Here is a 25699-nt window from a genome sequence, read left to right on the forward strand (position 1 = left end):
GGAGATATGACGTGGTTCGGGTATTTATTTACCCGAACCACGTGACCGTTCGGCCAATCAGAGCGCGTTCGGGCCCCAACCACGTGACCCGTTCGGCCAATCACAGCGCTAGCCGAACGTTCGGGGAACGTTCGGCCATGCGCTCTTAGTTCGGCCATGTGGCCGAACGGTTTGGCCGAGCACCGTCAGGTGTTCGGCCGAACTCGAACATCACCCGAACAGGGTGATGTTCTGCAGAACCCGAACAGTGGCGAACACTGTTCGCCCAACACTACCTCCAATATAGGTAGCCAGTATAGTTGCCACCAGTATAGGCTAGCTAGGTGCCCCCAATATAGGTTAGATAAGTAGGTGCCCCCAGTATAGGTTAGATAGGTAGCTGCCCCCAGTATAGGTTAGATTGGTAGCTGCCCCCCAGAATACGTTAGATTGGTAGCTGCCCCCCAGTATAGGTTAGATAAGTAGCTGCCCCCCAATATAGGTTAGATAGGTAGCTACCCCCCAGTATAGGTTAGATTGGTAGCTGCCCCCCAGTATAGGTTAGATTGGTAGCTGCTCCCCAGTATAGGTTAGATTGGTAGCTGCCCCCCAGTATAGGTTAGGTAGGTAGGCGCCCCCCCCCTAATGGAGGGGGGAGTCAGCCGCGGGGAGGGCAGCCCGACCTCTCCCTCCCTTCCTCTCCCCGGGTCGCCCTCCGTGCTCCCCCCTCCGACTGCAGAGTTAGCGCAGGGAAGCGCTGTATACAGACAGCAATTCACCTGCCTGCGTTCCAATCGCCGCTCACTTGCTGCTGGTCTCCTCTTCTGCATAGACGCTGATACACACGCTGCTTCCTGCTAAACACCCCCCCAGCGTTTAGGACGGCCGCACGGCCCTAGAAACGGGCCTGGCCATAATTAACATTATGGTCCGTGGCAGCTGCCCAAGTCGGGCATTGCACAGCACGCATCAGTCGCCGAGATGACTTGATTCACCCACAATGGCCTCCATAAAAGTGAGAAAATATAAATTTACTAGAGGCTGCCATATTTATTTACCTTTAAACAATGCCAATTACCTGCCAGTACTGCTGATCTCATTAGCTGTAATAGTGTCTGAATCACACCCCTGAAACATGCATGCAGCTAATATGGCCAGGCATTAATCAGAGCACCTGATGTTCATACTTGCTCTCGGTCTGTGGCTGGAAGTATTGGAGACACAGCTTCAGCCAGACAGCCAGGAAATTGTATAATTTTGAAGAGAAAAAAAGCAGCCTTTCACATCCCACTCACTACACTGCCCATTTAATCATTTTATTTTATTACTCATTTTGAAATTTATCTCTGTAATGCTACCAGAAAATATTGTGTTTGCAGCTTTGCATTATTCTATCAGAATAGCAGTAGGTGTCACAGACATTGCATTAAAAATACTGGGACCACAGCTACACTACCGCTTTGGTGTCTGGGTTGAGTTCCGTTGAAAATCATATGATGGTTGGTAGGTGAGTATGGCTGCTGGCTGGTGTTTAGATTACTGTCCAAAAAGCTGTTAGGATGACCATCACATAGAGGACCTAATGAAAGATATGAATGTTATACCTCATAGCCGCTAACAATCGTCCAGCACTCATAGCAGCATAGTCAGTGGCGTAGCTTAGAAGCCATAGGCCCCGGTGCAAGTTTAGCATTGGGGCCCTCCAAGCATGCTATAGATAACAATTGATACAACACATAAAAAACAATCAAGGACAACCACAGTGTCAGAGGTGCAAGAAGGGGATGGAAAGCAGTGTGTTAATGATCACTACTATTCAAATCAACTATAGAAGTGAATATTATCAGCACAGGGCCAATAAAGAGCTAATACTTTGTTTGAGGGGTGGGTCACTTGGGCCCCTCTAGTCCAAGGGCCCCGATGCGGTCGCTACCTCTGCACCCCCTATTGCTACGCCACTGAGCATAGTAATGATAGCAGTGATGGTTAAATTAGAGCAGCATAACAGAGAACTCAATCTAGTGATGCAACCTGAACCATAATGCAACACGTCCTGCACTCTACTATTTCAGGCAGTTACCGGTGCACCTGTACCTTTTTGAAGGGGAAGGTAATTGCCTGAAACAGCAGACTGCAGTGTCTGGTATCTCATGATGCAGGTTGTATCACTGGACTGAGTTATCTATTACCACATAAACTCAAGTATAAGCTGCATTTTTGGGCCCCAAACAGTGGCCCAAAAGTGGGGGTTTTCAGCTTATACTCAAGTCAGGGTGCTGAGTCACTCAATCTAAGGTAAGCAGTGAAGTCCGTGTCCCGCCCCCCGCCATATGCAGTGATGATGCAGGATATTAAATCTCTGCTCTGCTCCCTGCTGGAGCGGAATGCGCCCATGACAGAGTTGCACCGACACCAGTGTCTCCCCCTACCCTCCGCCATGGGCACATACCGCTCCAGCGGGGAACAGAGCAGAGATTTATTATCACCACTACATATAAAGGGGGGGGGGGGGACATGGACATCACTGGGAAAAACCTGGTGACAGCAGAAGTCAGCTGCTTTGAGAGTACCACAGAAAATGAGTTTTCAGCATAAAAGGGTCAAAAGGTTGTTCTCTTTCTGTTCACCTTCTTTATTGTGGCCATTTGGTGCTATTCCTGAACTATTCTGGTTTTAGCCCTGTGCCTAGTAGTCAGTGCTTGTACATTCATTACAGGGCTGTAGGAGGAATGTAAAATAGTAGGTGCTGCATTTCCTACCCATGGCTTATATTCGGGTCAATCATTTTTCCCAAATTTTTTAGGTAAAAGTTGGGGGGTCCGCCTATTGGCTTATACTCAAGTATATACGGTATACTGCATTGATTACTTACCATCACTGCTATAATTACTATGTTGCTATAATGACCAAACAACTGCAAAACCGTACATTTAAAAGTGCTAATTTGGGCTCATGCTTTACTGGAAAAAAATATCATTTTAAATGGTGCAGAAATAGCCAGTAGCAGAATATCAGTAAATGCACTACTACTTAATTCATATAGTGAAATATCTGTAATATTTGCTGGTACTTGAGTATGACCTAACATCTCCCCTACTCTCACACAGAACCCCCCTCCCCCCACTCCTGGTGGTGCCTAACCTTAATCCCCCCCCCCCCCCCGGTGGTGCCTAAACTTAACCCTTTACCCCCTTCCCCCCCCGACACACACACACACACACACACACACACACACACACACACACACACACACACACACACCCTCGGCGTGCAACTAACTTTAACCCTGTGGCCATGCTAATGTACAGAAAGTCAACATGTCTTGTGGGGCCCCTAAGGAGGTTGTTGCCCTGGGCAATTTCCCAGGTGACCCCATAGAAGTACTGGCCCTGGTTGATTTATGCTTACCACAACTCTAGTAAGTCAGGACTGCCCTTTGCTTGTAAAGCCCTGTGTAAAATCTGCAGTACACTTTCTGTCCCCTTTAACATTTATCAGCTTGTGTATAGCTAGCTACATTTGTCCTGTAGATACAAAAAAATGTACTATGGGCCTGATTCATCAAGCTGTGCTGCTAAAGCAGCGCAGCTTAATCCATGCTAATCCACGCTTTACATTGCTGCACTCGCTGCTATGTAGGAGCGTGACTTCCCTTAGTTACGCGCATTGCTTTCTTAGCAACGTGCGTAACTTTCAATGCGGACGGTCCTGTGAAGTATCGTTACCACGATACTACACTAACAATTGCTACTATGACAATCAACATGTTAATTGTCAAAGTAGTGGCTGTTAGTGAAATATCGCAGTAACGATACTTCACAGGACCGCCCGCATAGAAAGTTTCGCACGTTGCTAAGGAAGCAATGCGTGTAACTAAGGGAAGGCACATTCCTACACAGCAGCGAGCGCTGCTATGTACCGTGTAGATTAACGAGCACTACTGCACATTAAGCTGTGCTGCTTTGGCAGTGCAGCTTGATTAATCAGGCCCTTTAATGCTTGTGTATACTGATATCCTCACAAGTAGTTGTCATTGACGTCTGCCTTATGGCCCAGGGGATTTTTCTGCATTTCTAAACAGATAGTCCCAGGTAAAGAGGATTTTTTAAGTGGAAAATCACTTTGCAACTTCTTTTATTTGCATCTACGTTCAGTTTCTTTCGATAACACTGGCACATCGTATCTCAAGTATGCTCTTTAAATTGTGGCAAACAACAAATGATAGTTTTATGGGATAGTGATGTCAACCATTTTCCCACCTGTGAAATGTGGCTTGATCAAATATTGCTTGAAGGTCTTTGTTATTTCAGCAGGTGACTTATGGCAGGTTAACATAACTCGAGCCCATAAATCTTTATTTCTACCTGTTTATCCCTAGACAACATCAGAAGCACAGAGCCTGGTCCTCAATAAAGCTGAAGCCACAGAAAAAATATACTAATTGAGTTCCTACAAAGAGCATACCTGCAGCTTTCTTCTTTTCCTGCCCATAGCAGATATAAACCCCCAAAATGTGGAGAAGTATCATCTCCATAGAGTGGCTGGATAGTGTACTGGTTAAGGGCTCTGCCTCTGATACAGTAGACCTGGGTTCAAATCTTGTCTCTTACTGTTCAGTAAGCCAACACCTATTCAGTGGCAAGACTCCCTAACACTGCTACTGCCTATAGAGCGCGCCCTAGTGGCTGGAGCTCTGGCGCTTTGAGTCCGCAAGGAGAAAAGTGTGATATAAATGTTCTGTGTCTTATCTTGTTCAGAATGTGCAAATTAAAATTACCCCCTTGTTATACCATTCATATTATCAACCTTAAGCCCCATACACAGCGGTCTTTTATGCAGCACAATTATCAAACAACTTTTGTTGTGGAACAAGTTGAAACAAACAAAAAAAGTTGTTTGCTATTGTTCAAACAACTGATAAGACTGATAAGACGTCAATCCAACAGTTGGATTGACGTCTTATCAGTCTTATCAGTTGTTTGAACAATAGCAAGCAACTTTTTTTTGGTTGTTTCAACTTGTTTCACAACAAAAGTTGTTTGATAATTGTGCTGCATAAAAGACCGCTGTTGAGCGTGTGTATGGGACTTTAGTCTTTTTTCTCATTGTTTACAATATGTTTTGAAATATTACTGAAAACAACCTTTTTTGCTACTGAAAACACTGTGCATCATGGAGTGAGTTGAAATTAGCTTTCAGAATAATATTATTTGCTGCCCAACAAGCAGGTTACTGTGTTTAACCACTTCACTTCGAAGGGTGTTTCCCCTTTAAAAAAACAGAGCAACTTTCACCTGTCAGCGTTCCATCCATTCATTCGCCTATAACTTTATTACTACTTAACACAACGAAACAATCTATATCTCGTTTTTTTTTTCTTTCCACCAAATAGGCTTTCTTGGGGGGGGGTACTTTTTACTAAGAATTACTTTATTCTAAAAGGTGTTTTATCAGGAAAAAGAAGAAAACAATTGAAAAAATTCATTATTTCTCAGTTTTCGGTCATTATAGTTTTAAAATAATACATGCTACCATAATTAAAACCCACACATATTATTTGCCCATTTGTCCCGGTTATTGCAATGTTTAACATTTTTCCCTAGTACAATGTATGGCGCCAATATTTCATTTGGAAAAAAAGGTGCATTTTTTCAGTTTTGCGTCCAACTCTGATTACCAGCCGATAATTTATAAAATAATAGTAATATACCCTCTTGACATACATATTAAAAAAGTTCAGTCCCTAAGGTAACTATTTATGTATTTTTTTATTTGTTCTTTCTAAATTTGCAAAATATTGGGGAGAGTGAGAGGTCAGGGGTTACTTTAACCACTTGATGACCCAGCCTTTACCCCCCCTTAAGGACCAGCGCTGATTTAGCTGATCTGTGCTGGGTGGGCTCTACAGCCCTCAGCACAGATCAAACACCAGGCAGAGCGACCAGATCGCCCCCCTTTTTTCCCCACTAGGGGGATGATGTGCTGGGGGTGTCTGATCGCTCCTGCCTGCGTGTGGCTGGTGGGGCACCTCAAAGCCCTCTCCACCGCAGGATTCCTCCTCTCCCTCTCCTCCCTCCCTTCCCCGGAGATCGGAGGCTGCACAGGAACGGATCTGTCCTGTGCAGCCTCTAACAGGCTCCTGCATGTCATGTGACAGCTATCCCCGGCCGCTGATTAGCCGGGGATCGCTGATCTAGTACAACGCTGCTACTGTTAGCAGCGTTGTACAAATGTAAACAAAGCGGATTATTTCTGCTTGTGTTTACATTTAGCCTGCGAGCCGCGATCGGCGGCCCGCAGGCTATTCACGGAGCCCCCCGCCGTGAATTGACAGGAAGCACCCGTTGGCGCGAGCAGCTGTTTCCTGATTAATTAGCCTGCAGCCGGCGACGCAGATGTGCATTGCTGGTCCTGCAGCTGCCACTTTGCCGACGCGCGTTATGAGTGCGCGGTCGGCAAGTGGTTAAAAAGTAAAAATAGAGTAAAAATAGGTCCTTTATCGAAAAAAAATGCAGATGTAATTCTACTTTTTGACCACAAGATGTCCTCGGAGGTGTCTTCCGTATGCGTAGTATTACTACGCAAACAGGAAGCACTGCGTGGACGGACTTTGTGAATGGCGGCGCCATCTCATAGACAGCTGCGGTCATTCACACGGGGACTTAGATCACTGAATGGGAACTATGTTCCTATTCATTGATCTAGCGGTTAATGATCAGCAGCGGTAACGAGCACGGGGGCAGGGGCGAGTGGTAACATGCAGCGGGGAGGGACGTGATAGTTACGACCCTGCAAGCACTTATGGCATTTTGCAGGGATGTAGTTACTTGTCCTGGGGGAGGGGAAGTGGTGAAATACACTGTATGGAAGTTACATGGGTCTTTAACCACTTGCAGACCGCCCACTACCAATGTTGTTAACCCCCAATCTGCCGCATACAAAGTGTATAATACACTTTGTAATATATACAAAGTGCATTATACAGGCTGCCTCCTTCCCTGGTGGTCCCAGTGATCGAGGGACCACCAGGGGAGGAGGCAGCCCTCGTTGTAATCACACCAGCACACTGATCCTGCCCCCCCCTGCCCCCTGATCACCCACAGCACCCCTCAGACCCCCCCCCCCCCCCCCCCCGATCACCCCCTCAGATCACTGTTTGCACCCAATCACCCCCCTAATCACTGATCAATCACCCCCTGTCACTATCTGTCAACGCTATATTTTAGATTAGGCCCTAAACTGCCCCCTGGGGGTTCCTGATCACCCCTCCACACCCTCAGATCCTCCCCAGACCCCCCCCCCCCGTGTACTGTATACATCTATTCTCCCCCGTAATCACCCTCTGATAACCTGTCAATCACCCATCAACCACCCCCTGTCACTGCCACCCGTCAGATCAGACCCTAACCTGCCCCTTGTGGCAGGGCTGGTTTAAGCAACAATGGGGCCCCAGGGCAAAATAAACCTGGGGGCCCCCCAACAGATACCCCGGAACAAAAATCGGCATTAAGGGACCTTTTTTGGAGCTGGTATAGTCAGGGTGTGAAGCCCCAATCGGTCGGAGCTCCACATTCAGGCTATCCCAGCCTGCATGGGGGACAAGGGGTTAAAAAGTTTCAGGAGGGGGGACCCCACATAATTAAAAAAAAATTTTTCCCACACTCTAAACATAAAAAAAAAAATTGGGAAAATAGGAAAAAATGTCAGGGCTCTTCATACAGCCATATTGCGGCTGTATAGCGATCCCTGGCCAAAGCGCTGCGGCTGCGTATGGACCCCCTGGAAACCCCGTCAGGAAATGTATTGCTCTTACTTTTGATACATGTAAAATTACACTACCGTTAGGTGTGATACTGAAAGTGACATTTACTGCATTTAAAAGTATACTTTTTTTCCTTCGAAACGTTAAAATTGATTTTCTCAAAAACCATAAGGTCTTTTTGAAAAATTGTTTTTTCCTCTTATTTCCAATGATCTCCTTAACATATCTTGCAAATTTAGGGTTTCTAGCATTTAAGGTGGATTTGCTATTAACCGTTAAAGTTGGTGGGTTTTTAAATGTGTATTTTTTTTCCTTTGAAACTTTAAAATCGATTTTCTCAAAAACTATAAGGTTTTTTTGAAAAAAAATGTTTTCTTCTTGTAGCCACTGGGGGCCCCTACAGGCTCTGGGGCCCTGGGGCAGTTGCCTTCTTTGCCTCAATGGTAGCACCGGCCCTGCCTTGTGGGCACCTGATCACCCGCCCGCCCTCAGATCACCTCCCCAGTGCATTGTTTACATCTGTTCTCCCCTCTAATCACCCACTGATCACCCATCAATCACCCCCTGTCACTGCTACCCATCAGATCAGACCCTAATTTGCCCCTTGCGGCACCCAATCACCCGCCCACACCCTCAGATTGCCCTCAGACCCCCCCTGATCACCTCGCCAGTGCATTGCTTGCATCTATTCTTCCCTCTAATCACATCCCGATCACCTATCAATCACCCCGTCACCCCCTGTCACCATCTGTGACTGCTACCCATCAGATCAGACCCTAATCTGCCCCTTGCGGGCACCCAAACACCCGCCCACACCCTCAGATCGCCCTCAGAAACCCCCTGATCACCGGTTCTCCCCTATAATCACCCACTGATCATCCCTCAATCACCCCTTGTCACCACCTGTCACCCCCTAGCACACCTACCCATCGGATCAGGCCCTAATTTTCCCCGTGTGGGCTCCTGATCACTCGGCCAAACCCTCAGATCCCCCTCAGACCCCTTCCGATCACCTCCCCAGTGCATTGATTGCATCTATTCTCCCCTCTAATCACCCCCTGAGACACCCATCAATCACCTCCTGTCACCCCCTAGCACTCCTACCCATCAGATCAGGCCCTAATCTGCCCCCTGTGGGCTTCTGATCACCCGGCCAAACCCTCACCCGCCCCACCGCAGTGACAGATTTTTTTTTCCTGATCACTGCAAAAAACACTGTACAATAACTGTGGCGCTGTAAAGATCAGTTTTTATTTATTTTTTTATCAAAACTCAGTGACCACAGCTTTCTCCTTCACAAGTACTCCCTTTTGTTAGGTAGGTGCTCTTTTTCCTGGGTAGTTTCAGAGGAATACCCCCTAAATTTAGCAGTCCACTTATTTCTGTAAATGGACAATTGTGTGTAAAAAAATCAAAAAAATGTCATTTGCAGAGATATTTCTCCCACCCAGCATGGGAATGTGTAAAAATACACCCCAAAATACATTATATTACTTCTCCTGAGTACGGCGATACCAGATGTATGACACTTTTTTGCAGCCTAGGTGCGCTAAGGGGCCCAACGTCCTAGGAGTACCTTTAGAATTTTACAGGTCATTTTGAGGCATTTGGTTTCTAGACTACTCCTCACGGTTTAGGGCCCCTAAAATGCTAGTGCAGTATAGGAACCCCACAAATGACCCCATTTTAGAAAGAAGACACCCCAAGGTATTCCGTTAGGTGTATGGTGAGTTCATAGAAGATTTTATTTTTTGTCACAAGTTAGTGGGAAATGACACTTTGTGAAAAAAAAACAATAAAAATCAATTTCCGCTAACTTGTGACCAACGAACACTTTTCAGTTGCTGCACAACTCATCACTGGGTTGTCTAAATCAAATAAGGATATGGTCTGCATACTGCTTCTGGGTCAGTGACTTAAAGTGCATCTGAGCTCAGAACTTCCTCTCTGCTCTAAAAGATTAGGGGCAATATGAAAACAATCAGGGAAAAAAGATGTGTTACAATGCACAGAAATAAAAAAAAAAAAGCCCTGAAAGTGTACTGATTGAGCTTTCAGCGAGCAAAGGAAGGGTTAAAGAGGAGCTGTCAGCCATACTATCTCAGAAAAAAAACACATATAAGTAGATAAATTCTTGCTCTACTTACATAACATATGTATTGCACTGTCCACATTTTGATTTTAGTGAAATCCCATTTCGATTTTAGTAAAAAAAAAGAGAAAATCCTTCTTTAGGATTTTCCATTTTGACTGTGTCTATCTTGAAGCCAATCCTAGGTGAGCTAGGTGAATTTCAAAGGTCTGCTGAACTACAGGTATTCCATTAATCACCTTGGTTGTCTTTTTATTGAGTACTATTTTGTAATGTCAAATATTTTTCCCTTTGAATAAACCAAAGACACATAATAACCATTTTAGTTTAATATCAACAACTGTCTCTATTAGCCTCGCTCAACAGCAGTCTTTTATACAGCACAATTATCAAACAACTTTTGGTGTGAAACAAGTTGAACAACCCAAAAAAAAGTTGCTTGCTGTTGTTCACACAACTGATAAGACGTCAATCCAACTGTTGGATTGATGTCTTATCAGTCTTATCAGTTGTGTGAACAATAGCAAGCAACTTTTTTTAGGGGGTTGTTGAACTTATTTCACACCAAAAGTTGTTTGATAATTGTGCTGCATAAAAGACCACTGTTGAGCATGTGTGAGGCTTACATAGTTACATAGTTATTTTGGTTGAAAAAAGACATACGTCCATCGAGTTCAACCAGTACAAAGTACAACTCCAGTCCGTCCCTCACATACCCTTGTTGATCCAGAGGAAGGCGAAAAAACCCCCACAAGGCATGGTCCAATTAGCCCCAAAAGGGAAAAATTCCTTCCTGACTCCAGATGGCAATCAGATAAAATCCCTGGATCAACATCATTAGGCATAACCTAGTAATTGTAGCCATGGATGTCTTTCAGCGCAAGGAAAGCATCTAAGCCCCCTTTTAAATGCAGGTATAGAGTTTGCCATAACGACTTCCTGTGGCAATGCATTCCACATCTTAATCACTCTTACTGTAAAGAACCCTTTCCTAAATAAATGGCTAAAACGTTTTTCCTCCATGCGCAGCTCATGTCCTCTAGTCCTTTGAGAAGGCCTAGGGACAAAAAGCTCATCCGCCAAGCTATTATATTGCCCTCTGATGTATTTATACATGTTAATTAGATCTCCTCTAAGGCGTCTTTTCTCTAGACTAAATAAACCCAGTTTATCTAACCTTTCTTGGTAAGCAAGACCTTCCATCCCACGTATCAATTTTGTAGCTCGTCTCTGCACCTGCTCTAAAACTGCAATATCTTTTTTGTAATGTGGTGCCCAGAACTGAATTCCATATTCCAGATGTGGCCTTACTAGAGAGTTAAACAGGGGCAATATTATGCTAGCATCTCAAGTTTTTATTTCCCTTTTAATGCATCCCAAAATTTTGTTCGCTTTAGCTGCAGCGGCTTGGCATTGAGTACGATTATTTAACTTGTTGTCGATGAGTACTCCTAAGTCCTTCTCCAAGTTTGATGTCCCCAACTGTATCCCATTTATTTTGTATGGTTCTAGACCATTGGTACGACCAAAATGCATGACTTTACATTTGTCAACATTGAATTTCATCTGCCATGTATGTGCCCATATAGCCATCCTATCCAGATCCTGTTGCAATATGACACTATCTTCCTGAGAGTTGATGATTCTGCACAATTTTGTATCATCTGCAAAAATAGCAACATTGCTCACTACTGCATGTACTAGGTCATTAATAAATAAATTGAAGAGCACTGGACCCAGTACAGACCCCTGTGGGGAGGCTAATAGAGACAGTTGTTGATTTTAAACTAAAAGGATTATGGGCCATATGCAATTCACTTTTTCACCTGAGTTTTCTCCTAGGAGATAATTTTTCATCTTCTATTTAAAATAACTTTCCAGCACTTTTCAACTAAAAAAAGTACCAAAAAGTAAATAAACATGTACTATAAAATAATTATGAGTATTTTCTTGTTTTTAAAAGGCATTTTATTGACAATTTTATAAATATCACCTAGGAGAAAACTCAGGTGAAAAAGTGAATTGCATATGGGCCAATGTGTCTTTGGTTTACTCAAAGGGAAACATATTTGACATTACAAAATAGATACAGTGAAGAAAAATATAAAATGTATCAGGGATGTAAATGACCAGGTGGGAAACAACTCAATAAAAAGACAAAGAAGGTGATTAATGGAATACCTGTAGTTCAGCAGACCTTTAAAATTCACCTAGCTCACCTCTTTCTCAGTATTTATTTTACACTGGCTGTTTATACTGAAGGAGTCATTATTCTGCACTGCAGGGGGTTGATGGTTGTGGAAAGACCTCCTGTGAAGTATGCTGAGGGAGAATGCCAAATACCACCTTCAAGAAGAAAAATCCTGGATTCTTTCCACACAAGGGAGCATCTGAGGTAGATATTTCAACTGCAGAAACAAGTACCGATATCATGAAGATACGTGAAACTACTTCAGAACATTTCAAAGAACTGGAGGTTCTTTGCTTTTGTGTTTGGAAAAAGTTACCAGGAAAGAGATTACAAGGAATGATAATAGAGTTGGTTTTCCAAAGGTCCATTCACACTTGAGCGGGAATTGTGTGATTCCTGCTCACCGCAAACAGCTGGCTTTTTAAAAAAAAAACGCTAGCCATTTAATCCTATGGCAGTGTTCTCACTGCCGCGATCACGGCATTTTGCGGTTAGCGTTAACCGCAAACGCATTACATGCAGCGTTTTGCCAGCGATTCCTTAGCGATCGCGATTAGCATGTATAGAACCGCTAATGGCGATCGCTCCCAAAACGTTAGTGTCCAGTGATTTTTCCGCGTTAATCGCAGGAAAAATCATTCCTGCAAACCGCTAGCGGTAATCGCTAGCGTTTTGCAATTTTACATGTGAACGGGGCATAATAGTCAAGAAGTAAAGTATTATAACACATAAAATGTATTAAATATAAATATTAATTTGCCTTCTTAAAATTGAATATATTTGTAATTATTCCGTTTTATGTGAGCTAAAATGAACATCGACGATGCATCACTTTTGGTCAGTGACTAAATATGCAAATTATTCCTTTATAACTCTGAAAAGCCAGAACTGCTGGTGTGCAGCGTGTCTATGGCCTATCAATTGATAATGAAGCATATTAATCTAACTTGCAGACAGCAGCTGTTTCAGAAAAGATTGGCCATCATTAGTGCAGGCCATGAATGAATACGGCTCTGTAGTATGACTTGGTATGGTTGCACATAGTGGTGCCCAGCACGACCTCGTGATCACGATGAACTCATGATCACTAGTCGTTTTTGCCGATCACAAGGTAGTAATCGGCAATCATGATTGGCTCTTGATCACAAATGCCGATCATGAATGCACTAGTGATTGCACTCGTTACCTGACTCATGATCACAAGTTACTCGTGGTCACTAGTCGGTATTCATGATTAAAAACCCGCCGAGTTTAGCGGTTAATAGCAAAGTCCCCTTACATGCTAGAAACACCAAATTTGCCAAATATGTTAAGAACAGTGGGAACAAGAGGAAGAAAAAATATACATTTAAATGCGGTAAATACATTAACTGTCATTTACCGCATTTAAATGTATACTTTTTTTCTTTGAAACTTTAAAATCAATTTTCTAAAAAACTAGAAGGTCTTTTTGAAAAATGTTTTTTTTCCACTTGTTCCCTTCTCTTCTTCTTAATATATCTGTCAAATTTGGGGTTTCTAGCATGTAAGGGGGCTTTGCTATTAACCCCCCTGGCGGTATGAAAAATTCCGCCAGGGGGCAGCGCAGCAGTTTTGTTTTTTTTTTATTTTTTTTTTTAAATCATGTAGCGAGCCCAGGGCTCGCTACATGATAGCCGCTGCTCAGCGGCATCCCCTCGCCCGCTTCGATCGCCTTCGGCGATCTCTGATCAGGAAATCCCGTTCAAAGAACGGGATTTTCTGGAGGGCTTCCCCGTCGCCATGGCGACAGGGCGGGATGACGTCACCGACGTCAGCGACGTCGGGACGTCATTGGGAGTCCCGAACCACCCCTCGGCGCTGCCTGGCACTGATTGGCCAGGCAGAGCACGGGGTCTGGGGGGGGCGCCATCAGATAGCGGCGATCGGGCGGGGGCCGGCGGCGATCAGAGTGCTGGCGCAGCTAGCAAAGTGCTAGCTGCGTCCAGCAAAAAAAAAAATTATGAAAATCGGCCCAGCAGGGCCTGAGCGGCACCCTCCGGCGGCTTACCCCGTGTCCAGCACGGGGTTACCGCTAAGGAGGTTAACCGCTAAAGTCGGCGGGTTTTGGCGGAGTTTTAATCATGAATACTTATTTCCTTTGAAACTTTAAAATTGATTTTCTTAAAAACTATAAGGTCTTTTTGATTTTTTTCCCTCTTGTTCCCACTGTTCTTAACATGGCAAATTTGGTGTTTCTAGCATGTAAGGGAACTTTGTTATTACCCGTTAAAGTCACGGTTAAAATCTGAGTCGAATTTGGAATTGGGCATAAAGTCAGGATCACGGGGTATCCGGATTTCCGTGATCGGATTTACTTGAATCTGTGATTAGGGGTATCCGAGCACCACTGGTTGCACATAATGTTTCAAACACACATTAATATAAAATGTATTTATTAACCTCCCAGTGGTATGATTCTCTCCAGATTTCATTTCTAAAAGTGGTACAATTATTTCTCCGGTAAGAATCAATCCACTAAGTAAAATCAGCCAGAGAGCCCCCCCCCTTGGGCAGCCAGAGAGTGACCCCCTCAGTGTAGGTAGCCAGAGTGTTAGGGAAACAGCAGTGGATAACGAGTTGCCCCATGGGACTGCCCTTTCCCCATTGCCCAGCCCCTTGATGATATGGGTGAGCTAGGTAGTCAGGCATAGATGTAGCTAGTAGTAGAGGGAGTAGTGGCATAGTGCAGGGGTTAACATACACATGCACAAGCTTACCTTGAGAGGCAGGTAGTAGAGCAGGTTAGAGGTTGTCAGGCAGATGTGAATGTTGCTGTCCCCTCTGATTGGACCATTGGTGGATCAGAAGCCAATGAAGGATCAGCTGGGAATTTGTAGCTGGAGCGCTTCATACACTCACGACATTCTGTGAAGAACAAGTGAAGGCAGCTCCACTTCTCTCTTCATGCTCCTTGGTGACATGGATTGCCTTCTGAGGGAAGTTCAGCGGAGAGCCAAGGGTTTGGATGATGAGGAGTGGCTGCCCTGCATGCTTTAAGCAATCCCCAGGCCTGTCAGAGAGGTCCCAGGCCTCCAAGTATCAGAATGTTCCCCGTGGGAAGAGAAGGAAGAGATCAGCGCAAGGAACAGCTGGCCGATGCAGCCGGAGTGAGCCTGAGTCTAGTAGGACCGCTGTCCAAGAGGAAGCCAGCGGTGGTGCCAGGCGCAGTAAAGTCTCCAAGCGGCTGGGGTTGATTGGAGCCCAGGAGGTGGAGCTGTAACAGTGGGAGTTCAGTACACAAGAAGTGCCCAGAGGCTTAACACTGCTCAGGGCAAGCGGACGCGCAAAACAGAAGAGGCCCTACACCCCACCACCCCAGCAGCGATGGGTTGGGCAAGAGGCAGCACAGAAGAGTGGCAGAGAGGAGATAAGGAATGCAAGGCCAGCAGAGGTCGCTGGGCCATCCAGGGAACAGCAGCGTGCAGCAGCAGCCCAGATGCCTTCACCTGTGTCTCCAGACTTGGACCCTTATTCATCAGATGGGGAGCTGCAGATGGAACAGAGGGTGGAGCAGCAGAAGCTGGGTGAGTGTGGATCTTCAGGGGGAGATGTACAAGTGTTAGCTAGTTTAGTCTCATCATTATCTGAGCTAGGAATTATTTGAGTATTATCTGGGATTATCGGAGTTAGGAATTTTCCTTCTGTGTCTAATGTCTCCACCCACACATCACTAATGTTTCTAATGTGGCTAATACTAATTATGCTGTTGCTAATCAGCCTGCTGTTGTTTCTAGTCAGCCTGTTATAGTTGTCAGTCTGCCTGCTGCGCTTGCTAGTCAGCCTTTCCCAAATCCCCGCGCAGAATGGCTTCATAGTGCTTTGCTAGCGGGGGACTCGGTGGAAGTTTCTGCCTCTGGTCAGATGCAGAGCAACATTTTATCAGCTGTTGCGTCACCGCCTGTGCTGCACATAGGGGTTTCTGAGACCTGTTATAGGGAAGCTATTGCATGCAATGTTTCTCCACTAGGCTTTTACCTTTCCACTTCAATTAAATAAAGTTTAAGTTAAATAAAGTTTGCTTTCTGGTTACAATCTGCTAGGGAGTTTTAACTCCCTAAGATTTCAATTCGTTGGGGAGGTATTTCTACTTCGCTAGATGCTTACCCATGGGCTGTACACTATTGTGTCTGTATTTTGAGACATTTGCACAATTTTTGAATTGGCAGTAAGAGTTTCAGTTGGATGATTGTTTTAGGTCTAGCTTCAGATACAGATGGTTCGGTAGGAAACGGTGTTATTTGGGACAACAGATGGAGTGCGGTAGCTTGGCCTGAAGTTTGGAAGGAGTCTGGTGTCACGTGAAATAACGGAAAATTGTATACTCACCTAACGGTAATTTTCCTTTCCATGTGCATCCATGGCAGCATACATATGGGTTAAGCCCCACCCCTACCAATTAACAGGACCTTAGCTATAAAAGAAAGTGACCCCTAGCGAGCAGCATTCTCATTGACTAGCCGAACCGGAGAACAGCAAAAAGTCAACAAAAGGAAAGGGAGGGAAATCCCTATGCTGCCATGGATGCACATGGAAAGGAAAATTACCGTTAGGTGAGTATACAATTTTCCGTTTTCCATATGCCTCCATGGCAGCATACATATGGGATTTAACTAGCAGAAAAAAAGTAAGGGTGGGACAAGACTTGCTGACCAAAAATAATTTAAATTAAGGCTTTAACAGATTCAGAAATAACTTTCTTTCTAAATTAAACTGAAGCGGAGGCTGCTGGATTTACTCTGAAATGGGCAATGAAAGTATGGACAGAGGACCAGTTGGCAGCCTGGTGAATCTTTGCCCGGATAGCGAAGGTGGCACAGGGGACAGCTGAGAAGAGTGCACTGTGATGCCACCCAGAGGGACAAGGTCACAAACCCTGATAATAGGCTAGCCTTAATAAAAGGCTTTCTTGATTCATTTGAGCCATGAAGAGATCTTTTGAGTTTGATGTTAGCTGGCTCTTTCTCAGACCTGATGGAATTATGAAGAGCTGTTCTGATTTCCTGAAGCTCCATTGTTACATTCACATAGGCTCTAAGTGTTCTTGCAACATCTAGAACATGCAGATCAGAGGAATTTGTATCCATAAAAGATGGCACTGTCCGATCCTGATTAAAGGGAAGCCCGGAAGTGAAGTGCTGTAGTGGTCTCAAAACTACTAAGTAGGATGTCAAGAATGAGCCCCTAGATCCTGGAGCTCGGAAACTCTTCTGTCCAAAGAGATAGCGAGGCATAGTTCTTAAGGTTGTTAAGTCTCATCTCCTGCAGTCTTCCACTGGGTCAAAAAGAGGTTTTGCTAGGTAACTGAGAACCTGCGCAGTTCCCACTTTGGAAAAAAGGTTGCAATTAGGATGCTTGTTCTTGGTGGCAGTCTTCATAAATTGAACTATTAGAGGGTGAGAGACCCAGCAGTGATCCATCAAAGCAGAGATGGCAGAAATCTGCACTTTGAGAGTGCAAGCCAATTGTTTTTATAGGCCAATCTGGAGGAAGCTAAGAATATGTTGTGCTGGTGGACCCATTGGGTCTAAATTATTTACCAGAGCAATTGAGAAAAAATATTTTCCAGTTTGTGGTAGTTTTCCTTGCTTTTAGCAGTGTATTTATCAATGATTCTGAGTTTACCAGGTCTCTAAGCTTCCTCCCACAATCCTTAAGCAATTAAATCAAGGGATTGAGGAGACAGGTGACAAATTGAGTCCTGGGACAGGGGGTTTGGTCTGACTGGAAGAGGAATAGGAGGTTCCAACTTCAGGCTCCAAATTAGAGGGACTCATGGCTGGCATGGCCAAAATGGACCCACCTCCAGGAGTACCACTTGTTCTAGGAGGAGTCTCCTCAGAATTTTGAAGATAAGTGGAGTTGGAGGAAAAAAACAGAGACTATTCAGAAATTTCAGGTGTTGCCAGAGCACCTTGAGCTCTTGAATGTGGGGGCGAATCTCCTCGAGCTGGCATTTAGTTGATGTAGGTTGCCATCAGGTCCACCTACCCAATGGTCACAGATCACTCTGGATATATTTTATTGAGTGGCCACAAGCTATTGCCTCAGTCCCCTTGATTGAGAAAATCTGCCGCAGAGTTCTGAGGCCCTATGAGATAAACTGCCATGATGCTGCAGAGATTGCTCTCTGCACTGGAGATAATATTGCTGACCTCTAACATGAGGAACAGACTCCTTGTGTCCCTCTGCTACCTGATATCAAAGACTGACGTCTCATCCCAGTGATGGCTGAAGGTCTGAAGCACCATATAAGCCACCCTGTGTTTGAGTATATTTGCAGGGATCAATCAGCTTTGTTTTGACTATTTTACCTAAGCTAATACAACCTGTAAACATGTCAAACCATGCTTGCATGTTTACGAGTTATGGGTGAACGATTGGTTAATAGTTGTTGAGCTTGTGTTTAGCAACCACCGCAGACAGTCTCATCGTGGGAGTGAGAAGGATGGTCTGAGAGTAACTCTGGTGGTTTCATTGATGGAGAAACCCTAGTTGGAATGAGCAGATGTGCCAGTGAACCCATTTGACCATCTGGATTGTAGATGACGAAGTGCCCAGGAGGTGTATACAACACCTTGATTAATGAATATAGTATGATAATCAGCACTCGCAAACTTTTGGCAGCAATTTTCTCATCTGTTTACTGCATTGGATATAGATTGGAATCTTGCTCACGGAAAGATTAGGTCCTCAGAAGGAGTGAGGTGGCTTTCCTCCTTGTTTGTTAACCAGGCCAAAGACAGACTTTGAAGAAGAATCTGTTGCTAACACAGTAGAGCCTTGGGATCTGAGGCTAGCAACAACAGATTGTCTAAATAGTGATAAAGTCCTAACTTTGCTTTCTCAACTGAGCCACCAGACACACTAGTACCAAAAAAGGTTGTCATGGCTGTGATAATGTCGAGAAGGAGGATGGTTACTGGAGAAGAATGTTACCAACTGCATGGTGGAAAGAAGTTTGAAATAATGAATGTATCTGCCAAGTCATTTGTTGTAACTCCATCTTGAATGTTTTCAGAAAGATGAAGATTTAGGAATTTCAGATCCAGTACTGAACGCAGATCACCTGACTTCTTTACAATGAAGAGAGGAGAGTAGACTTCCTGAATGCGCTCCTCTTCTGGAACCAACATAACAGCCGTTTTCTGCAATGAGTCATGAATGTAAAAGAGCAGGTCTCTGTGAAGACAAAGTGACTAAGTGGTGGAGTGAACTTGCACATCCAAGAAAAACCGAACCACTCTGTGGCCCACTCGTCCTTTATTTATTTATTTATTTATTTTTTTTGTCCAGATAATATGGAACTGCTGAAGTCTTGCAGCTACTATCTGGACTTTAGAATTGTCAATAGGACTCTGCGCTGACTGCTTTGTGAGCTTATGGAGATTAGCATGTGAAGTTTGCCAATTCCTATGGTCTGGTCTTTCCTTCCTCAATGTCTTCTCTCCTTTGGTATAATACCAGCCTTGGTGACTGTTGGTTGCCAGATCCAACTTGTTACTAAAAAGATTTCTTCCATCAAACAGAATTTTAAACACATTTTGTTGGAAGCTGGGAAGCTGGGATCAGCAGACTAGATTTGATTTTTTTTTTATTTTTTTTAACAGACCAATTCACTGTCATGGCAAAAAGCCTGGCATATTAAGTGGACTGGACAAAATCTATAGCCGCTTCCCTAATAAACTTAGAGACAATATGAACGTTCTCTAAGCTGCCAGGATAGAATCAGAATCCTTGTCCACTTCCGTGGCAACTGAAGATAGAGCCAGGGCTGGTTTACATGCCCCTCCAGTCGTCGTATACACCATTGTTAAATCTATATCACGTTTATGGCCTAGGACATCTTAAAAAGTAATCAAGACTTTTAACCTTACATGGCATGCAAGACACCTGACTGACATGTCCACCATGAAAGCGAACGCTAGGACTGGAGAATTTTCTTGAAGAAAAAGGATGATGTTTGGAAAGTCTGCTTTTTCAGATAGGACTTTCTCCTTACCTTTTCCCATTCATCTTTATTTGATCTCATTCAAGACAGGAAAGGAGAATGATAATTATTTCAGACGTTGCTTATCCTGGAGAAGGGTTTCCTCTTCCCAGTGAATGGCTTGACAGATGGTTTGGATAAAGGAGAAATAGAAACCAGATATCTGTATGCTCACTCTCATTGGATTCATGCTAAACCATAGATAATTGAGGATATTCAGTATCTTCATTGATTTGCTGGGAGGATGCTTGGGGACCAAAGAGCCTTCATAGTAGTCCACTGATTCCTGGACAGCCTGCTTTATCATCTTGGATGTGTGCATCTGGTGGAACTCTTGCTCTTTTCCCATGTGGTGGAAACAGATCTACTTTACTGATTTCCCTGGCCTGGTTCTGTCGCCACAAACCCAGCAATCTGGGGGGCTATGGTGCCTTTAACTGGGACCTGATCCTCCAGTTCCCAGGCAGGTTATTTACCTGCTCCTTGAGCAGTATCCTGAGTGATGATATAAAGATCTAAAGCAGGATCTTAAATGATGACAAAGAACTAATGTCCTAGAACTGTGGTGGGAACTTGCCCTCCATTGTTCTCTTCTTCCTGGGCTTGTATATAAAAAAGTACAGCCCATTTATGGAAGGTGTGCTCTCTTTATTTGTAGAAAAGCGGGGTCACTTACCTGTATGACTCTTACCTATTGACCTTAGAATTATCTGTTTCTGGCACAGTGTGATCCAGAATGCAGTCCAACGGACCGCAAGAGATGAAATAAGTAAGATAAGAGGTACATGAAACGTTGCAGAAAATAAGAAATCAGATAATACTTTCATGCAAGGAATGCTATGTCATTTATATTGCACATAGTACACAATACTGTTCATATAACTGTTTATAATGAGCATGGCAGATGATAAAATATAGTACATAGTGCTACCAAGATACTTGGAATAACTTACCTCCTCCTGCAGCTTGAGAAGCATTACATCAGAGGGACAGCAAATAATAGTGCCTTTACCTTTAAGCCAGACATAGAGGGAGGTAATGTTGCAGCCAGCACAGTCCTGTGCATATCCAGCCTTGTGAGAGGAGGGGAGGAGAGCTCAGCTGTGAGGAGATCTCTGCTGTGTCCAGAGCAGGGATTGGAGAGCAGTTACTGCAAACACTTCCTGGTCTGATGGCTGTGCGTTCCAAGCTGGAATGCACTCTAAACCATGTGCTTCAGAGCCTTTCACTGTGAGACAGGTGAGTGGAATCACACTGAACACTCAGCAGCACTGAATACCCAGCAGGAGAGGCTGAACTATGCCTCACATAATGGAGCCTGAGCAGTCAGCAGACAGAGCAAGAGATACAGGTGAGAGGGATCACACTGAACACTCCGCAGCACCAAACACCCAGCAGGAGAAGCTGAACTATGCACCACTAACCTGTGCAACTGCAGACAGCAGACAGGAAGAAAAAAAGGTGAGAAGGATCACACTGTGCTCTGCAATCGTATTTAAGTCATGCAGAGCAGCCATAAAGGGGGGAAAAGATCATTTAGATCAAGCTCCCACCATCACCCCAGATATAAGGTCCCTGAATAATTTGACATTTAGTCATGACAACAGGGCTGCGACCAGAAGAGGCTGAACCTGGCCGGAACGCCGCAGGAATGTCGGCGAGGTAAGAGTAAAATAAAAATAAATAGCGATGAAACACTAAGGAACCTGTTCGGAGGTGAGGACAAAAATGAGAATGCTGCTCGCTAGGGGTCACTTTCTTTTATAGCTAAGGTCCTGTTAATTGGTAGGGGTGGGGCTTAACCCATATGTATGCTGCCATGGAGGCATATGGAAATAGTGTTTTGTGAACTCTTCCCCATAGTTGTGACAATAGTCATATGGGGTGTTGACTTAGCAAATAATCAAATCATTATCCAGACTGATAAGAAGGATGTGATGTATTCAATTCACTGTTTGACAGCTAAAGATAGCCATACATCTAGCGATGATGGGCAGATTCGACTAAGAGACAAATCTCTCTCTAATCAAATCTGATTAGAGAGAGATCTGTCGGCTACCAATCCACCGCAGGCCTATTCCGATCAATTTTATGTTGAAATCGATCTGGAATCAGCCTTGTGACTAGCCCCACGTGGTTGCCAGCGTACACAAGTCTGGAACAAGAGGCGAAAACGGACACGGTAATGTATAGTGCACTGGGCGGGCACATTTAACATTAGGGGGGAAAGCGTCAGGTGTTTGTCACGTTTGTCGCTCGTCCCAAAATTGCTTGTCATTAATGGTGAGCATGCACTTGGCAGCACCGATTTTCATCCGTTTTGATAATTATTGAATCGGATGGTCAATTGGCCACCAAGTCAATAAATGCATGGGCACCTTAAAGGTAATCTGAAGTGAAAATATAGTTATTATATAATAAATTGTAGGTGTGGTACAGCTAATGCTGGGCATACACTGAATGCGCCAGAATCGAGCCAGTGGCTCGATGCCGGCGCGTCACCGCTCGTCCACGCGTGCGGATCGATTCCCGCTCGTCCCCGAGGGCACTTCCTTCTCAGCGCTTCGTTTTTGCCTATTGTCCACCCGCGGGGATCGAGCCGGGAATCGATCCACGCGGCGATCGGACATGTCGGAAATTATCCATCGAGCCATCAGCGGCTCGATTGATAAGAAGAATCTGGGCCGTGTATGCCCAGCATAAGAAATAGAACTTTAGTAGCAAAGAACAGAATCTGATCTTGTTTACAGTACAGGAAGAGTTAAGAAACTTCACTTGTTATCTATCCAAAAGAGCTTCTCTGAACTCTCTGACCCATCTTGAGTCTGAGACAGTCCTATTTTCTAAAGCACTTATACATCAAAGAAACCGTGAAAGACAACTTCAGATACAGTAGCAAGAAAAAGTATGTGAACCCTTTGGAATTATATGGATTTCTGCACAAATTGGTCATAAAATGTGATCGGATCTTCATCTAAGTCACAACAATAGTTAATAACAGTCTGCTTAAACTAATACCACACAAATAATTAAATGTTTCCATGTTTTGTATAGAACACACCATGTAAACATTCACAGTGCAGGTGGAAAAAGTATATGAACCCTTGGATTTAATAACTGGTTGCACCGTCTTTGGCAGCAATAACTTCAACCACACGTTTCCTGTAGTTGCAGATCAGATGTGCACAATAGTCAGGAGTAATTCATGGGATGTCTGGTGTAAATCACTTTCTTTAGGTCATGCCACAGCATCTCAATTGGGTTGATGCAATGTTATTAACCACTTGAGGACCTAGGGCTTTCTACCCCTTAAGGACCGGCCACTTTTTTTCCATTCAGACCACTGCAGCTTTCACGGTTTATTGCTCGCTCATACAACCTACCACCTAAATGAATTTTGGCTCCTTTTCTTGTCACTAATAAAGCTTTCTTTTGGTGCTATTTGATTGCTCCTGCGATTTTTACTTTTTATTATATTCATCAAAAAAGACATGAATTTTGGCAAAAAAATGATTTTTTTAACTTTCTGTGCTGACATTTTTCAAATAAAGTAAAATTTCTGTATACATGCAGCGCGAAAAATGTGGACAAACATGTTTTGGATAAAAAAAACCCATTCAGTGTATATTTATTGGTTTGGGTAAAAGTTATAGCGTTTACAAACTATGGTGCAAAAAGTGAATTTTCCCATTTTCAAGCATCTCTGACTTTTCTGACCACCTGTCATGTTTCATGAGGGGCTAGAATTCCAGGATAGTATAAATACCCCCCAAATGACCCCATTTTGGAAAGAAGACATTCCAAAGTATTCACTGAGAGGCATAATGCGTTCATAGAAGATATTATTTTTTGTCACAAGTAAGCGGAAAATGACACTTTGTGACCAAAAAAAAAAAAAAAAAGTTTCCATTTCTTCTAACTTGCGACAAAAAAAAATGAAATCTGCCACGGACTCACCATGCCCCTCTCTGAATACCTTGAAGGGTCTACTTTCCAAAATGGGTCATTTGTGGGGTGTGTTTACTGTCCTGACATTTTGGGGGGTGCTAAATTGTAAGCACCCCTGTAAAGCCTAAAGGGGCTCATTGAACTTTGGACCCCTTAGCGCAGTTAGGCTGCAAAAAAGTGCCACACATGTGGTATTGCCATACTCAGGAGAAGTAGTATAATGTGTTTTGGGGTGTATTTTTACACATACCCATGCTGGGTGGGAGAAATATCTCTGTAAATGACAATTTGTTAATTTTTTTTACACACAATTGTCCATTTACAGAGATCTTTCTCCCACTCAGCATGGGTATGTGTAAAAATACACCCCAAAACACATTATACTACTTCTCCTGAGTACGGCGATACCACATGTGTGGCACTTTTTTGCACCCTAACTGCACTAAAGGGCCCAAAGTCCAATGAGTACCTTTAGGATTTCACAGGTCATTTTGAGAAATTTCGTTTCAAGACTACTCCTCACGGTTTAGGGCCCCTAAAATGCCAGGGCAGTATAGAAACCCCACAAATGACCCCATTTTAGAAAGAAGACACCCCAAGGTATTCCGTTAGGAGTATGGTGAGTTCATAGAAGATTTTATTTTTTGTCACAAGTTAGCGGAAAATGACACTTTGTGAAAAAACACAATTAAAATCAATTTCCGCTAACTTGTGACAAAAAATAAAATCTTCTATGAACTCGCTATACTACTAACGGAATACCTTGGGGTGTCTTCTTTCTAAAATGGGGTCATTTGTGGGGTTCCTATACTGCCCTGGCATTTTAGGGGCCCTAAACCGTGAGGAGTAGTCTTGAAACTAAATTTCTCAAAATGACCTGTGAAATCCTAAAGGTACTCATTGGACTTTGGACCCTTTAGCGCAGTTAGGGTGCAAAAAAGTGCCACACATGTGGTATCGCCGTACTCGGGAGAAGTAGTACAATGTGTTTTGGGGTGTATTTTTACACATACCCATGCTGGGTGGGAGAAATACCTCTGTAAATGGACAATTGTGTGTAAAAAAATCAAAAGATTGTCATTTACAGAGGTATTTCTCCCACCCAGCATGGATATGTGTAAAAATACACCCCAAAACACATTATACTACTTCTCCCGAGTACGGTGATACCACATGTGTGGCACTTTTTTGCACCCTAACTGCACTAAGGGGCCCAAAGTCCAATGAGTACCTTTAGGATTTCACAGGTCATTTTTGTTTCAAGACTACTCCTCACGGTTTAGGGCCCCTAAAATGCCAGGGCAGTATAGGAACCCCACTAATGACCCCATTTTAGAAAGAAGACACCCCAAGGTATTCCGTTAGGAGTATGGTGAGTTCATAGAAGTTTTTATTTTTTTGTCACAAGTTAGCGGAAATTGATTTTAATTGTTTTTTTTCACAAAGTGTCATTTTCCGCTAACTTGTGACAAAAAATAAAATCTTCTATGAACTCACCATACTCCTAACGGAATACCTTTGGGTGTCTTCTTTCTAGAATGGGGTCATTTGTGGGGTTCCTATACTGCCCTGACATTTTAGGGGCCCTAAATCGTGAGGAGTAGTCTTGAAACCAAATGTCGCAAAATGACCTGTGAAATCCTAAAGGTACTCATTGGACTTTGGGCCCCTTAGCGTACTTAGGGTGTCACACATGTGGTACCGCCGTACTCAGGAGAA

This window comes from Hyperolius riggenbachi, chromosome 2 (genome assembly GCF_040937935.1).
Source record: "Hyperolius riggenbachi isolate aHypRig1 chromosome 2, aHypRig1.pri, whole genome shotgun sequence".
Lineage (NCBI taxonomy): Eukaryota > Metazoa > Chordata > Amphibia > Anura > Hyperoliidae > Hyperolius > Hyperolius riggenbachi.